The sequence below is a fragment of the Lycium barbarum genome, chromosome 10 (assembly GCF_019175385.1).
Source record: "Lycium barbarum isolate Lr01 chromosome 10, ASM1917538v2, whole genome shotgun sequence".
Taxonomy (NCBI): domain Eukaryota; kingdom Viridiplantae; phylum Streptophyta; class Magnoliopsida; order Solanales; family Solanaceae; genus Lycium; species Lycium barbarum.
In genome coordinates this window covers 121996852-122002109 of record NC_083346.1, presented here as the reverse complement: position 1 = coordinate 122002109, position 5258 = coordinate 121996852, and the positions used below count along the sequence as shown (strand labels likewise).

The following is a 5258-nucleotide window of genomic DNA, read 5'->3' as shown; positions in this document are numbered from 1 at the left end:
TTAAAATCCATGAATTTTGAGTAAACATCAGATTTTCTAGCTAAAGGGAAAGTCCACAAATAGTTGGTAAAATCATCCAAAAACAGAACATAACAACGATGGCCCATAGAACTCAAAATTGGAGAAGTCCACAAATCACTATGAATAATGTCAAATGGAAACAAAGTTTCGGAAATAGAACTAGCAAATGGCAACTTAACATGTTTACCAAGAACGCAAGAATGACAAATACTAGATGAACTAGAACTATTACATTCAATGCTTTTATTACGCCTAAGAAAATCCAAAATAGAAGCTCCCGGGTGGCCCAAACGATCATGCCAACGGGTAGAAGACAAGGCAGCACAAGTCGACGGTGAATTGGTGGAAAATTTGAAGGTGGACAATGGATAGAGAGCACCCCTACTATTACATCTCATGAGAGCCATCCCCGTCCGGAAATCCTTCACAGAAAACCCATAAGGATCAAATTCAACACTCACATAGTTATCAGTAGTAAATTTACGAACCGATATCAAATTCTTTATGAGTTTTGGCGCATGAAGGACATTGTTTAACAATAAAGGAGGGTTCGGGGGAGGCAATTTAGCATGACCACAACCTCAAATTGGAATTTAATTACCATTACCAACAACAATGCCAGTATTACGATTGCTCAAATTAAAATAAGACGAGAGAGTACCTTTTGTGGATGTCATATGGGACGTGGCGCCGGTATCCATATACCAATTCGAATCGGGTTAGTTCAACGTCATCGTGTGCATGGCCGATTCAATATCCGTCGGAGTCCATTGCGTCGGGGGGCCCGCGGCTGCATATGCCTGCTACTGTGGTCGCGAGCCCAAAATGCCAGGCTGGGCCAGCGACCTCGAGCCAAACGAAGAAGATGGCGGCTGCCACTGCTGCTGTGGACGAGCCCACTGCGTGGTAGGATACGGGCAAGGGGGAGCCCACTGAGGCATCCAACCCCACTGCCACGGTGAGGAGGGTTGTTGCCACTGCTGCTGGTCACCTGAGGGGCGTCCTCCACGGCGTCGGCTGCCACTACCGCCGCCCGAACCACGGCCACCGCCGTTATTATTCCCGCCGCTAGAGTCGCGGTTTTTGTTGTCATTTTTGCCCCGATGATGGTGAGAACGACCAGAATTTTCCAGATGAGAAGAGTCATCAAAATCACGTTTGGAATTAGCCACCATAGTCGCGGGCGAGTCATCGTGCATTTCAGCCAACGCCTTTTCCTCAAGGCACAAACTTGATCGAGCTTCGGAGAATGGTGGAAAAGGCTTACTTTGGCGGATGTAGGTACCCAAATTCTTGTATGCCTCTGGGAGTCCAGCCACCAGTTGGAAAACGAGGCGGTTGTCGGTCACCGGAGCCCCCACACTCTTAAGTTGATCCGCCAAGGTCTTGAGACGTTGGCAATACGCCGAAGCGTTTGGAAAATCCCGCATCTTGACATGAGAGAAATCATGTTCCAAAGCAACGGCACGGGAGTTTTTGTTGTCTTGAAAAAGATTACGGAGGCGATCCCAGGCCTCTTTTGCCGATAGGTCTTCTTCGATGATTGTATGCAATAAGTCCGTGGAGATGGTTGCATATACCCATTGAAGTACCGTGGCATCCAAAGTGGACCACAACTCCTTTTCGTCATCGGTGGTAGGAGCCTTCTCCTTTCCGGTTGGCAGAATGTGGGAAAGGACACGGTGAGACCGGGCATGAAGTTTGAATAATTCGGCCCAAGCCGAATAATGATCCGTTTGCATCTCAAGAATGATTGGGATGTGATTCTTGATGTTGGAGACAGCCAAAGCAGGATGGAACTTGGTGTCTGCCATTGATGGAAGGCAAGAAAAATGGACGGAAATCGAAGAAAAAGAAGAAGAAGAAGAAGAAGAAGAAGAAGAAGAAGAAGAAGAAGAAGACGTCGAAAAAGTGGGTAGAGGACGTCGGAGAATTAGGGCAGCGGAAGAGAAGGAAAAGAAACCCTAGTATCTGATACCATGAAAGAGATTAATTCCGTGATTATTCTCATTGATTGATATGGTAAATATACCATAGTTACAATGTCCTATTAGGATACAAACTATACTAACCTAAAATAGAAGGTTTACAAAATATTATTTTACTACATATTTACACTATTTATCAATTATCGGTCATCTTTATCGTGATAGTGTAAAATGAATTATCAAGGTATCCTTTGTGATAGTGTAAAAAGAATTGTAACATCTATTTTATCTTTTTCCACGACAAAGATAGAACTTCGTAAACTAATCTTTTTCAAAAAAAGGTAAAGAAAAGCTCAGATGCGAGGGTTAAGACATAACACGCCACGTCGACAAAAACTTAATAGGATGGATTAAAAGATGTGGCAGCCACGTCGCAGAGAATATCCAAGATGCTTAATGAGTTGTAAATTCACTCTTTACATTATCTAATTAATAATCTCTTCGAGACTCCTTCATTAATGTCTGTATGGGTTAACTATGCGTTTTTAGGATTTGCAGTTTAATTATGCCGTCCTTTGTTGGTACTTAATTTACCTTATGAGCACCTCATGTTCTTTTATACTAAATGTATGCTTATGTTTGAGTTTATACGATTAATTAATCGAATGATATCGAGGAGTTGTTGCATCTCAAAGTTCGAGTTATATATGTTCTCAATGAAATGTTAAGGTTAATAAGTAATGCTTTAATGCATCCTCTAAAGGAACAAAAAGATCCTACACAAAAGTGTTTAAGCTTTTTATTCTCTTAATTATACAATTCAAACACTAGGAACTTATGGTTTTAAGACTATTCATCAATGTACCATCTAATTTATTTTTAACAGGACATCACCATCACATAGGAAAACACCCAAAAAAAAAAAAAAAAACGAAGGAAGAAACCGATGAAGTTGGAAGTAGCTAGCCTGTAGTCTCTCTGAGTTTAATTGATTTCCACCAATAATGTAAATAACTTTTACGCTATCAGATCACCCCAAAGATATATGCACCTCCATAAAAGATCGAATCTACAATCTTTAAATCAAGGCAGGTTACAACATCCTGCTACAAACATGTATTAGAGTGACCTTCTGTTTTTTGTTGATCAAAAGGAAACTTTTATTCATACTACATACGAAAGGTTATTACATAGATTGACTTGTCTAGGACACATTGTACCTAAACAGTCATGTTCATACGAATATAAAGCAAAAGCAGGGGTGCATATATATTGTAGTATTTTTTTACCCTGTCGGCGTATATAAGTTGAACTTTGGCTTTATTATATGGCCAGTTTTAAGAAGTAGGGCATGGGCATATGTAACAACAAGGTGTACAAGAGCAAATTTCCATTTTTCTACGTTGAAGCTCAGCATAAAAGCCCTTTGTCACTGGAGTAAAATAATTATCAATAGTTGCAAATTTATCACTTAAATAATTGTCATTAGCAGAAGAAGAGTTGCAAATGTAGAAAAGTAGGGAAAAGCTCATGAAAAGTGCAAAAATGGACACAGTGTTTTTGTTTGCCATGGTTCAAAAGTTTAAGTGGCTATAATGATGAATAATCTTAGTCTTTATTCAATGGTTTATATAGTATATGTGATGGAGTCTATCTATAGCACAAGGTCTAATTTTATGTCATTTCCAAGAGATATATCTTTGATATTAGCAGTATAGTATAACAATATATCTAAATTTACAATGTGATTTTGTCTTTATGAGAATTTTAAAGAATCTTTGAGGCTGCAGAATCAAGACATGAAAAAGACAAGAGGCTTGGATATTCTTGCAGTCCCTACATGATTTAGAACCAAAAAACTACTGTATTATTCCTTACACAGTAATTAATTGTTGTCATCAGGGGCGGATCTACATGATCTTAAGAGCACCGACTTAAAAAAAGGTGACTTCATTTTGAGGTAACAAATAAAAAAGATGAAAAAGTAGAGTAGTGAGCAAATCTCGCTCACTATGCCATGTCTATCTGAACCCGCTTATACAAAATTCTGAATCTGTAATAGTTATTATCAGTGGCGGACCTACATGATATCAAGAGCACAGACTTACAAAAGGTGACTTCATTTTGAGGCAGTGAATAGAGTAGCGAGCAAATCTCACTCACTATGCCTGATGTTGATTTTATTGCCGGCTATCGTCGTGTCTATCTAAACCCGCTTATACAAATCCCGAATCCACCACTTATACAAAAAATTATAAACATTATAAATTGTCTACATCTTGCAGTCTTTGCAGGATGTAGATAACAAAATTAATGTATTATTCTTATACGGTAATTAATTGTTATTATCAGGGGCGGACCTACATGATATCAAGAGCGCGACTTAAAAAGGTGACTTCATTTTGAAGTAGCGAATAAAAAATAAGAAAAAGTAAAGTGGCGAGCAAATCTCGCTTCCTATACCTAATGTGGCCTTTATTGTCGACTTTCGTCGTGTTTATCTGAAACGGCTTATACAAAATCCTGAATCCACCGCTTATACAAAAAATTATAAGCATTAAATTTATCTTTTTCCACAACAAAAATAGAACTTTGTAAACTAACTTTAAAAAAAAAAAAAAAAAAAGTTGATAGCTCAGATGCGCAGCTCATCGTCTTGTGTATCAGACTATTGCAGAGACCCTTTTATCACTGCATTGAGCGCAATAATCACCACAGCTAATGCAAAATGTAAAAAAAAAAAAAAAAAAAAAAACTATTGCCATTTCGGGTAAATACTTTACCCAAAATGTCATAGAGTATTATTTTCCCAAAAAAGAAAGCTCATATGCGCAACTCATCGTCGTATAATTCGGACAATTACAGAGACCCTATCACTGCATTGAGCGCAATAATCATCACAGCTTAAAATTTAAAAAAAAAAAAAAAAAAAAAAAGAGGGGGGGGGGGGGGGGGGGGTAGCTCATATGCGCAGCTCATCATCCTGTGCATCAGACTATTGCAGAGACCCATTTATCACTGCATTGAGCGCAATAATCACCACAGCTAATGCAAAATAAAAAAAAAAAATATGGCCATTTCGGGTAAATACTTTACCCAAAATGTCATGGAGTGTTAGTTTCCCAAAAAAGAAAGCTCAGATGTTCGGACAATTGCAGAGATCCTAAATTCCTAATCACTGCATTGAGCGCAATAATCATCACAACCTAAAAAATGTACCAGCCGGGAATCGAACCCTGGTCTGTACCGTGGCAAGGTACTATTCTACCACTAGACCACTGGTGCTTCTTCCTCTTCACCCTAACTCAT

At 38.9% G+C, this 5258-nt stretch overlaps 1 non-coding gene across 1 annotated transcript; it reads right to left on the bottom strand.

Moving 5' to 3' along the window:
• Positions 1 to 4580: 4580 nt before the first annotated feature.
• Positions 4581 to 4670, bottom strand: LOC132616406 (small nucleolar RNA snoR114). Its single transcript, XR_009573187.1, has one exon. It is a non-coding gene; the product is annotated as a small nucleolar RNA snoR114 (small nucleolar RNA).
• Between the last annotated feature and the right edge of the window lie 588 nt (positions 4671 to 5258).